This window comes from Gossypium arboreum, chromosome 3 (assembly GCF_025698485.1).
Source record: "Gossypium arboreum isolate Shixiya-1 chromosome 3, ASM2569848v2, whole genome shotgun sequence".
Classification (NCBI taxonomy): Eukaryota; Viridiplantae; Streptophyta; class Magnoliopsida; order Malvales; family Malvaceae; genus Gossypium; species Gossypium arboreum.
This window is the reverse complement of record NC_069072.1, coordinates 33,953,496-33,965,685: the sequence shown is the minus strand read 5'-3', so window position 1 is coordinate 33,965,685 and position 12,190 is coordinate 33,953,496. Positions and strand designations below refer to the sequence as shown.

General features: G+C 34.0%; 1 pseudogene; it reads left to right on the top strand.

The window, feature by feature from the left end:
* The first annotated feature begins 11,845 nt into the window (after nucleotides 1-11,845).
* Nucleotides 11,846-11,975, top strand: LOC128290854 (small nucleolar RNA R71; annotated as a pseudogene).
* Nucleotides 11,976-12,190: the final 215 nt, after the last annotated feature.

Below are 12,190 nucleotides of genomic sequence, written 5' to 3'. Positions count from 1 at the left end.
TCTTTAGTACAATACAACATGGCCGAACATGCTTCTAACACATATATATACTATGCGTATTTACCCTAAATTTGAAAACAACACTTAACATTTAATTGCATACAAAACAATTGACTAAAACATTCATGGGACATTTTTATTACATATTGCCTTTCATAACTGAATTACATTACTAAAAACCACGAACACATCCAGAAGATTTCATCACCGAATTACCAAAACTAAGTTTTTTAAACATTACAACTAAAAAAACATATAACACTAAGACTAAACATAGTAATCAAATTCACATATATAAATATATTAGTATGAAACACATCCAAAGCAACCAAACATACTTACTACCAATTTCTTCTTACCTCATCCAAAATCATTAACCAACTTCAGTATACAAACTCATAACACAAATTATAATCATTCATGGCACATAGCATGTTAATCAAAATGGACTTAAACAATAATTGTACCAAAATCGAATTCAGGCATAGAAAATAAGCCATTTTCACATGGCCTTTATACAAAACAAATTTCTAGTTTTTAAAACACATTTCAGCCTATACATGCCATAATTCAAGTTTAACTTATAAATGTACCAAAATAGCTGATAGTCTGATGAACTTTGCAGACAGTCCCCGAGCTCGTAGCTTGACTCCAAGATCTATAAACAGAGACACAAATATATACAGAGTAAGCTTTTTATAACTTAGTAAGTCATAAGCAAATGAGTAACTTAATAATGTCATCAACTTAATTAAATTAGGTCAAATTATATCATCTTAACACAATTAAATCCCAACATATAAAGTTCACATTATAAATATAAATATTCATTCATAAAAGTCACCTTGACCAAATGCTCATATCTCCAAATTAACATATTACCATTTAATTTCCAAAGCCAAATAATCATTATCAACCTAGTTCACATACACACAAACTCATGAGTCACAATATAATTTCATATACATATGTAAATTATGTAATCGAATACACATAATCATCCATACATAATTTTAAGGCTCATTCCAATAATAATCTCAAGGTCAAATACACTCACCTTATTGTAGGTAATAACAAGCTAATTCATACTTGGCCATTTAGCTCGTTTTACACATTCGAACACAACTTACCTATGCCCAATGAACCATTCAGAATTTGATAGGACACTCAGATAATCACATATATATCATACAATGCCAACGTCCCAGACGTGGTCTTACATGTAATCGCAGATCGATGCCACCATCCTAGAAAGGGTCTTACTCGCACACATAAATCAGAGTCACATATCAATGCCATGCTCTTACTCGCACACATATATCAGAATCCTATGTCATGACATATGTATCCTAACTATTCCTAAGGTTCTGGGCTTTCGGACGTCGTAACTCGGTGGAAACGTATTCGAAAATATAGTAGCCAACTTATTCACATTCGGCCAAAGCATACATAATTTCATATATTTCAATCCAGCATTTATGCATAGAATTTAATTTAAATTAAGTACACCTATTTGATTATTAACTTACCCCGGACGATACAGAATGGAACAAGGCAGCTAGTCGACAACTTTCATTTTCCCCCAATCCAAATCCGATTTCTTTGGTTCTTGATATAAATTATATTCAAATGAAGCTCATTCAAACATATTTTCATTCAATTTAATCAAAAAACACATAAATAGGCAAATTACCATTTTACCCCTAACATTTACACTTTTTACAATTTAGTCCCTATTGCACAAAACACAAAATATACAAAATTTCAACATACCTATGTTGGGCCGAATTTTACCCATACTCATACAAATCCATATATATCATTTATTTCACATTTTAGTCCCTCAAATTAGTATTTTTCAATTTAGTCCTAATTACCCAAAATCATCAAAAACTCCAATACAAAACATGTTAATCTAAAACATATCTTTCATATTCCATCATCAAACAACAAAAATCACAAGCTCTCAACAATGGCGTAACTCAAAATATTCACCAAAATAAAAATTTAAGCATGGGTTTTGTAGTATTTGAAGCAACGATCTCAAAAATGTAGAAATTATCAAAAACTGAGCTAAACACATACCTTGATTGAGCTTGAAAGCAACCGAACCCTAGTTTCTTTTTCTTTTATTTGGTTTCAGCAAGAACAATAATAATAACACATATTTTAACTTTATTTTATGTTTTATGATATATATTATAACATATTATAACTTAAAGTTTAATTTACAAATATAACCTTAATGAATTATTATAAAAACTTTATATTATAAGCCGAATACCGTCAAACTAATATGTAAGTGGACTATTTACAACATAAAGGTTCCCATTAAAGAATCCAATAGCAATTAGGTCCCTTTTAGAAATAACCACCAAATTTCCCTTTTACGTGATTAAGTCCTTTTATTTAATCGGATACCTAAACGACAAAATTAAATCACGAAAATTTCACAGATATAAATTCACACAAAATAAACACAGAAAATAAATTTTAAATATTTTTTTGACTCAGAATCGTGGTCCTAAAACCACTGTTTCAATTAGGGTCTAATTCGGACTGTAACATAATACATACCTGAACATTTAACTTGATTTTTCATTCGGTCTTAATTTATTATTGCCCGTTGAACCATTTGGAATTGAATAGAACACTTGGATAATCACGCACATCGTACAACGCTAACATCCCAGACGTGGTCTTACATGCAATCACATATCAATGCCACTATTCCAGATAGGGTCTTACATCAATCAAATACGATGCCAATGTCCCAGACATGGTCTTACATGTAATCACATGTCGATACCAACGTCCCAGACGTGGTCTTACACGAGAACATATATCAGAAATCCTATGTCATGACATATGTATCCTAGTTATTCTTAAGGTTCGTACAGGGCTTTCGGATGTCGTAACTCGATCGAATCGAACTCGTACACATAGCTTTTAAGATTATACATATTTGGCTTCCACATATATAATATCACATTATTCATTTTAGCATATCTATATAGTTCATATTTAATCAAATAAATAACATCTACTTACTTATAAACTTACCTCGGGCAACAGTAATCGGAACGGGACAACTAATCGACAACTTTGGTTTTCCCCTATCCAAATCCGATTTCTTTGGTTCTTGATCTAAACATATTCAAATTAAACTCATTCAAACATAATTTCGTTCAATTTAGTCCAAAAACACATAAATGGGCAAATTACCATTTTACCCTAACATTTTACACTTTTTACAATTTAGTCTAAATTGCACAAAACACAAAACATGCAAAATTTGAATACACTATGCTTAGGTTGAATGTTCCTTATATTCAAACAAGTCCATACATTTCATTTATTTCATATTTTAGTCCTTCAATTTATTACTTTTGCAATTTAATCCTAATTACTCAAAATCATCAAAAACTCCAATCCAAAACATATCTTTCATAATTCATCAACTAACATCACAAAACTCAATTATTCATCAATGGCATAACTCAAAATATTCATCAAAATCAAAAATTCAAGCATGGGCTTTGTACATTACACTGGAACGATCTCAAAAACGTAAAAATTATCAAAAATCGAGCTAGTTACATACCTTGATTAAGCTCAACAATGGTTGAATACCCTAGAATTTATTTCTTTTCTTCCTTTTTCAAGTTTCGATCAAGTGAAGAAAGATGAAATAATGGCTTTTAAATTTTATGTTTTATTTTATGATAACTTATTATGCATTTTACATAATTAACCTTTAAAATTTAATAATAAAACTATATAATATAAGGTCACTACTGTCCATTACATGTTATCATGGACAAATTGCAACTTAAGCCCTTCAAATTATAAAGACAATCACATTTCGGTCCTTACACATTAATCCATCAAGTTTTCATTTTACACGATTAAGCCCTTTTATTAAATTGGGCACTCAAATGATAAAATTAAAACAAAAAAATTTCATGGATATAATTTCACAGATGATAAACATAGAAAATAATTTTAAAATATTTTTCTAACTCGAATTCGTGGTCCCGAAACCACCGTTCGAAATAGGGTCTAAATCAGGCTATTACACAACTCTTCCATGACTGAACACTCTTCTGTCAGATTGGAAAATTTCATCGCTTTAAGAATGTTAAAAGTTACCTGATCATCTTGAACTCAAATGGTGAGTTCGCCTTTTTGCCCATCAATTAATGTTCTTTCCGTGGCTAGGAAAAGTCTTCCAAGGATAATTGGCACTTCCTTATCTACTTCAAAATCTAGAATAGTGAAATCAGCAGGAAAAATAAATTTATCGACTCTTACCAAAACATCCTCTATCTTTCCATCGAGGTATACTAAAGATTGATCTGCTAGCTAAAGCGTCACAGTTGTAGGTCTTACTTCTCCTATCCATAGCATCGTGAAAATAGACTTAGGCATCAAGTTGATACTTGCTCCTAAGTCACACAAACTTTTACCACAATAAGATTCACCAATGTTACAGGGTATCATAAAGCTTCTTGGATTATAACATCCCGATTTTGGCCCTAGTCGGTACAGTAGTTTCGAGACCACAAATTTGATGTAAGAAAATTCATTTTTATTATATTTTTATGGTCTAAAATACTATGGAATTGTTTATTGAAATTTTTTTCTGGAAATGTTGACGTCTGGGCACTCAATTTAGTCAAAAGGACTAAATCGTAAAAGTGCAAAAGTTGAGTTCTACATGGTAGAGGTGTCCAATTGTTATGAAATTTTAAATTGGAGGACCTTAATTTGTAGTTATGCCATTGGTTAATTTTTTGGACAAAAATGAACATGAAATGGGTGAAATAGAATATTTTTAAGTTAGGGGCATTTTGGTCATTTAGTAATTAAAATGAATTAAAAACAAAATTAAAAGCCAATTTTTGTCCATATTCAACCCATGGTCGAAACTTGGATGGAGAAGACATATCTAGGATTTTTCAAGCTTTCAAGCTCGATTGTAAGTCTGTTTTAGCCCCTTTTTTTAAATAATTTTTACGTTTTTGGAATCTTTGTAAACCATTTATTTGAGTTATGATGAATGTCTAGGGTTTGAACGATGGTATAAATTTGTGAATTTTGATGTTTAAAGGTAGATTATGCATGTTTATGGTTGGAGAAACAACTGTTACTAAGTAGTTTTTGGTGAAAACGCTAAAAAGGACTAAATTGTAAAAGTTATAAAATTTATCATAAAAGTGTGATTTAGTGGAAATTGTGGGCTGCTATAGTTATGAAAATGGTTCGGCTAGGCCTATAGAGTGAGAATATTCAATAAAATTCATTTTACGAGCCTAGGGGCAAAAGTGTAATTTTGATAAAGTTTAGGGGCAAAAATGTAATTTTGAAAAAAATATGATTTTTGGATCACATTAAATAATGTGACTAATAATTAGACTAACTGTGATATTATAGATCAAGGAAAACAAGGATTGGAACTAGATCGGGTGAAAAATGAAAAATTGACGGTTACGTTCCTTTTTGCTATTTTGGTGCCGAGGTAAGTTCGTGTGATTTAATAATCATGTTATTCGTATTATTATTGTTATACATGAAATATATCTTGCTATGATTGTATTGATTTGATGTTAATGGAAATTTGATGGAAAATGACATTTTAAATGAAATGAGTAAGTTTGTATGTCAATAATATATCGTTTTTACTTATGTTATAAAATTTTGTTATTATATGAGATGTGGTTGTATATTGAATGATCACTTGATGTAAATTATGAATTGAAATTGATTATGAATGAATTGGTAAAATGTTGAAATGTGAGGAGTGTTCTAGTTGGACCTTCGGAATAGAAAATATACGAATGATCCATTGTGAGGACACATGTGTAGTACTATGTGCAGGTTACTATGTGTTTAAAATGGTTTTAGGTCACGTGTGTAGTACTAAGTGCAGGCTACTATGTGTATCAGATGGTTAGGTCACATGTGTAGTACTAAGTGCAGGCTACTATGCGTACCCGATAGCTTCGATCACATGTGTGGTACTAAGTGCAGAACATTATATGTAAGAGACAGTTCTGGTCACATATGTAGTACTATGTGTAGGCTGCTATGTGCACAAAATAGCTTCGGTTACAAGGTTGGTAATATGCGTAGGCCACCTAGTATCTGTTATTATTCTGATGAGTTCAACCGGAAATTGACTAAGTGAAAATACATGTGATCATGTAATGACTAGTGTGATTGTAATGCCCCAAAAATCCCGAAATCCCAAACTTTCCTTTTCTTTTTTGGTTTTGATAAAAATTGTGCTTAACATTCCTAGTCAAGTGTAAATTATGTGATAATAGGTCTTGGTTAAGGTTTGAGTTTGAACTTAGGGGTGAAGTAAATTATGGTTTAATTATTAAAAGAACCATGTTGACAAGTAGGTTGGCTTTTAAATAAATGAAGGAAGAATTGGAACAAGAAAGCCTTGTGGTGGAGTGGCAAGTGGCTTGACATACAAGGCAATGAGGTAAGGAGTTCGAATCCCTCCTTGCTCAAAGGGATGATTTATTTTTTACTTAAGGGATGGATAGTGGTGGTGTTGAATGTGAACTTTGTAGGGAGTGATAAGAGGAGAAATTTGAGGATGGGATTAAGGGGTTATCAGGGGGAAAAATTAAGAGATGAGGAGTGTAAAGAGGTTGAGCCGAATTGGGGATTAGGGGATAGGAAATTTGGCTAGAGGCTATATATAGATGCCGAATGTGAGGTTGCCAGGCTAATATCTAATTCCCCCTCACCTTGTTGCCAGAAAATGCCTTTTTCTCCAAAGATCTAAAAGCCAAAAATCCCTTGTTCTTTCTTCTTTTTCTTTGTGCCAATTCTCCATTCTTCCCTACTCAAATTTTTCTTTTTGATTAATCTCTGGTTTTAAATGATTTCTAATTTTCTTTGTGCCGAATAACCTTTTTCACCATACAAGTTTCAAGAGCCGAATATCCTCTGTGCCGCCACTACCCTTTCCACTCGGTCAATTCTAGTGTAAGTGTTTTTGTCTCCCCTCACTTCTTCTAATCGGTTTTGGTAGGATTAGTATCGAATCCCAGTCTTTTGGATCCCTACCGATTTGCTTCTTAGGTGTGAGATATTGGTAAGTGTTCTTCACTTCGGTAAAGGTTGGCCGAATAGGCTTTAGTAGTAAAGGGTGACATATGATCGATACAAGTCACCCAATATGTTTTTAACTATAAAGGTTAATGCAGATCTAGGTAGCACTCGGGATTAGTGATCAAGGAAAAGCTATTAAGACTTGGCATTTCAGGTAATGTTAAGGTGAGACTTCGGCTTTTGGTAAAGTATTCGATAAGTATATGTGAGTAATCATTGAGTGATATCAATTGTAGGTTCGTGGTAAGGGGGATTGTAGCACGCTTTATTACCAAGTGTGTACATACAGTGCACACACACAAGTAGATCGGCAAATCTCAAAATGCTGAGAAGTCGAAATGCCGAAAAGCCAAAAGTTTGGCTACGGTAGTCTTGCGAGTGTGTGAACACTCGTAAGGGGAAAACTGATATGTTATCTAAGGCCCCATGGGTGATTCCATGAACTTGGGCCGTGTTTTGGCGAACTGGGCCAGGATGGGCTAAGTGGGCCTGATTGGCTGTTGTGCCCATAATAGGCAAAATTTGCAACTTGATGTTAAGTGATGGAAAGTATATGAAAGCATGAATATGAATGTGATTTGGGCCTAATGGGCCATATGAATGTGATTTGGGTCTAATGGTCCATACGAATGTGATTTGGGCCTAATGGGCCATATGCATGTATGTAGACTTGTTTGGGCTTTGTAATGGGTTTTGGGCCTAGTATCTGATAACTATTTAATTGACATAAAACTTAAATAATTAATTAATTGTGACCGTGGACGAGTCATAAGGTTATAGTGTGGCAATGGGTATATGCATGTCTAGGATTGGATCTAGAGAGAGCTTGGTATTTAAGCAGTCTTAATGACTCACCTTCTCTTCTCTGGAATCCTTCTTCGTGCATAGTATCTGTTCACTTTAGCCAACGAGGACTTGTTAACGGGCCAAGGTAAGTAATAAACCTAATAAAGAGAAATTACCGAAATGCCCCTAAAGGCAAAAATGACCAAACTACCCCTATGTATTGAATGTAAGATTTATGGATGTTATATGTATATCTGCTGCATACATACGATATTCTATTTAGGTTGCATATGGGTTGGGAATTATGGAACGGAGGAAGTATATGAGGATCGCATGGCTGCTTGACAACCGTGGGTCCACCGACGGCTTTTAAACCCAATATGTGATTGGTAGCTTGTTGCAATGAAGGTAGTTCCACAATCAGGCTACCATTGATGTGTATCGGATGGGTGGGTCAATATTTATATCCCCACATGATGTGTATCGGGGGACGGAGATGATGTGTAACGGTTGGATTATTGGGGTAGGTTGCACTGTATTGCATTGCATGTATGATTTTATGGATTGATGAATGCTTATTACTAGTTGAGAGTTGTACACACTGAGTTTTTGTAAACTCACCCCCTCTTTTATTTTTCTCAGGTGATGCTCAGTAGAAGGTTCGATGTTTGGAGGGACTCGGAGGTGGTCAGCTAGCAAGACGACTTGGACTTTTTTTATTTAAAGAAAGCATATAGTTTCTAACTTATTAAGTAATTTCAGACTGGAATGTAAGAAGACCTTCCCTTTTATTATTATTTGGATTGTTATTTTTATGCATTGTAATTATGAGAAGGTGAACATGGGTTTCCTAAATCAAAGATTGTTTTTCTACGTTTTTGCAACTAAATTTTAAAATGACAGGCTTTCATAAATCATAGGTTTTAAACAAGCTTTCACAATTGAAAGAGAGTTTTTATAAGCTAATTAAGGTTTCTCATTTTAAGGAAGGGTTTTCAATGAAAACAAGGTTTTCGTTAAAACACTTCAATGTGATGCGCCAGATTCGGCCATAACGTCCGAGTCAGGTTTGGGGTGCTACAGTAATTGAATATGACTATGTGATGAATAAGTATAGGTATATGTGTGTAAAAATTTATGAGCAATGTGCTCGATAGTTGAGCAAACTTTCGGTAAGATGGAATGGAGTAAGTGAGATTATGTAAGAGTGAAATTATAATAAAATAGTTTCGAACAGCAATAGTTGTGTGACTTTGAAAAATCACCAAAAATGGTAGAAATCGAATTAGAGGTTGAATAAGAGATGAAATTAAATATTAATGAGTCTATTTTCACATAAAAGAAACGGTGAAAGCAAAAAAATTTCATATTCTATGAGATTTGATTTTTTGTGAGATAGGGTCAGAATGATTTTGGAATCCCCTATTTTGACTTTGGAAAATCATTGGACATTATATAAAAATAATTATGGGTTATAACTTATATGCTTTAAATCCTTAATGAGTATATTTTTAAGAGAAATAGATAGAAACATTATCTGAGTTTCGTACCATGAGATAATTAATTCTTAGTCAAGAGAATTTAGAACTATCAAACAGCAAAACAGGCGTAACTTTAAAGAATAAACTGTACTTATTGGCCAAATCAAAAATTCTAAATAATTTATAATAGAAATATATGTGAGTCTAGATTCTGGGAAAATTAACGAATCTTAATTTGGAGTTCCATAGCTCCAGATATAAATAATTTAATGACTGTGAATCGAGAAAATAGCTTGACTAGACTTTGAATAAATAGAAAGAATTTGTAAATAGCATGTTAATACATTGCTTATTATTTTTTATGCGATCTTACTAAGTGTAAAGCTTACTCCCTCCTTTCCATTTCCTTAGTGTTCTCAGGTTGGCTCAGGGTTGGAGATCGTCGGAGGTAGCATCACACTATCAAGCCAATACCTTTGGAATATTGTTACATATGTTAGAATTATCAAGTGAGTGTCATGTATAGGGACCTAGTTTTATAACATGTGTTATTATAATTTGGCCAAATGTATTGGCCTATATTGAGCTATTGATTATGGCTTCTAAATTTAGCTATTCATATTATGTCTAATAATTGTGATGTGAATTATGTTTGTTTGCCATGCATGGTTGGTAATATGTCATGTGTGTTGAATGCATTTTTATGACCAATTGAGGTGGTCATGACCATGAATTGAATGTTTCTTAATATAGGGTGTTTAATCACTAAAATGTTTCTATGAATTGTGATTATGATGTGTATAAAGTTGTAAGGGGTTATGGGTAACATAAAGGCTTGGAAAATAGCCTAAGAGTCAACTACACAGGGTTAGACATGGTCGTGTGTCCTAACAGTGTGAAGGACACGGTCTACTGACACAGGCATGTGACCCTGTTTCATGAGAAAAAAATTTCTAAGTTTTCCCAAAACTTTCCGAACTTCTCCGTTTAGTCCTAAACTCTTTCTAAAGTTTGTTTTGGGCTTCGTAGACCCAAATAAGGAACTATGTGCATGTGATTGAATGTTTCAAAATATGAATGAAATTTTAGGGCCTGAGTTTACGAAATTGTGTACGTTTAAGTCCGGTAAAGCCTCAAACCCTGTCCCAGCGTCGGATACAGGTAAAGGGTGTTATATGGATCCTTCAATTTTGGTGGCAGGTTGTTCTGCAAGAACGCACTGCACTTCTTTGTCAAGGCGACAATCTCATACTCACTTAGTCGTTTGTTCTTGGATAGTACATCCTTCATAAACTTCACGTAATTCGGCATTTGTTCTAGAGCCTCCACCAATGGAATATTGATGTGTAATTTCTTCAAAACATCCAAAAACTTCTTGAATTGCACCTCATGTTTCTGCTTGTGTTGTTGTAATCTTTGCAGATATGGAGTTGATTGAACTTTCAGTTGAAGCGAAAAACTCTTTTGAGTAGGTAAATCTGCATCCATCGAAGATGTTAAAGTATCTGAATTCACTAAGTTAGGATTTACCTTGTCAGTCTTTGCAGTTTCTGATTCTTTTGGTGTAGGAATTTTAACAGCTAGTTGACTTTCCTCCTTTTCAACAGGCTCGTCTTCAACTTTAATCAATCGGGGTTCCAAAATTTTACCACTTCGCAATGTCACTGCCTTGATATGTTCTTTACCTAAATTTCTTGGATTCTCAACATTTCTCGGTAAGGTTCCTTACGGTCTATTACAAAGCTCCATAGCTAACTGACCCATTTGGTTTTCCAAATTTTTCAGTGTTGCTATTTGGCTCTAGATCAAAGCGTCATTCTGTGCCATGTATACTTTCAACAAGATCTCTAAACTATTTGATGATTCAGCTTGGGCTAGTTTTGGAGCTTGCTGATTAAACCCTTGAGATTGGTTGGGTCTATGATGCATAAAGTTATTGTTTGGTCCATTTCCTTGGCTGGTCCAAGAAAAGTTAGGATGATTATGCCATGAAGTATTATAGAAGTTGGACTGGGGTCCTTGTCCACTCCTATTTTGATGTTGGTTCCCCACATAGTACACAGACTTAGGATTCAATGGGCAATTCTCAAAAGAATGACCTTCCTCACAGTACACATAGGAAACTACTTCAAATGGACTTGGTGGCTGAGCTGAAAAAATTATTAGCATTATTAGCGGTAATCTACTTTAACATAGAGGAAATAGACGATACTTGAGCTGATAACGAAGTGAGAGTATCAACTTCATGAACTCCAGCTACACGTCTTCCTGGAGCTATTCGATTTGTTGGCCATTGATAGTTATTGCTTGCGATCCTTTCGATGACCTCATCAGCCTCATTTTAAGGCTTAGACAAAATTGCATCGTTTGCAGAAGCATCTACCATCAATCTTGTATGTGCATTGAGACCATTATAGAATGTCTCCAACTGGATACAATGAGGAATCCCATGATGAGGATACTTACGAAGTAACTCTTTGAATCGCTCCCAAGCTTCATACGATGATCTTGTTCCTCAACTTAGCGTTCTTGCTAAGCGGGAAATACTTAACCAAAAATCTTTCTACTAATTCTTGCTATGTAGATATAGAACTTGGTGGCAATGAATTGAGCCATGATCTCGCAACGAGTACAAAAATAACTTCAACCTCAGTGTGTCTTCAGTCATACTGGCTATCTTGAATTAATCACTCACCTTCATAAACAATCGAAGGTGGAGATGAGGATCTTCCATGGGCATACCACTAAATTGGCCCACCGTTTGTAGCGTTTGAAACATCACTGGTTTC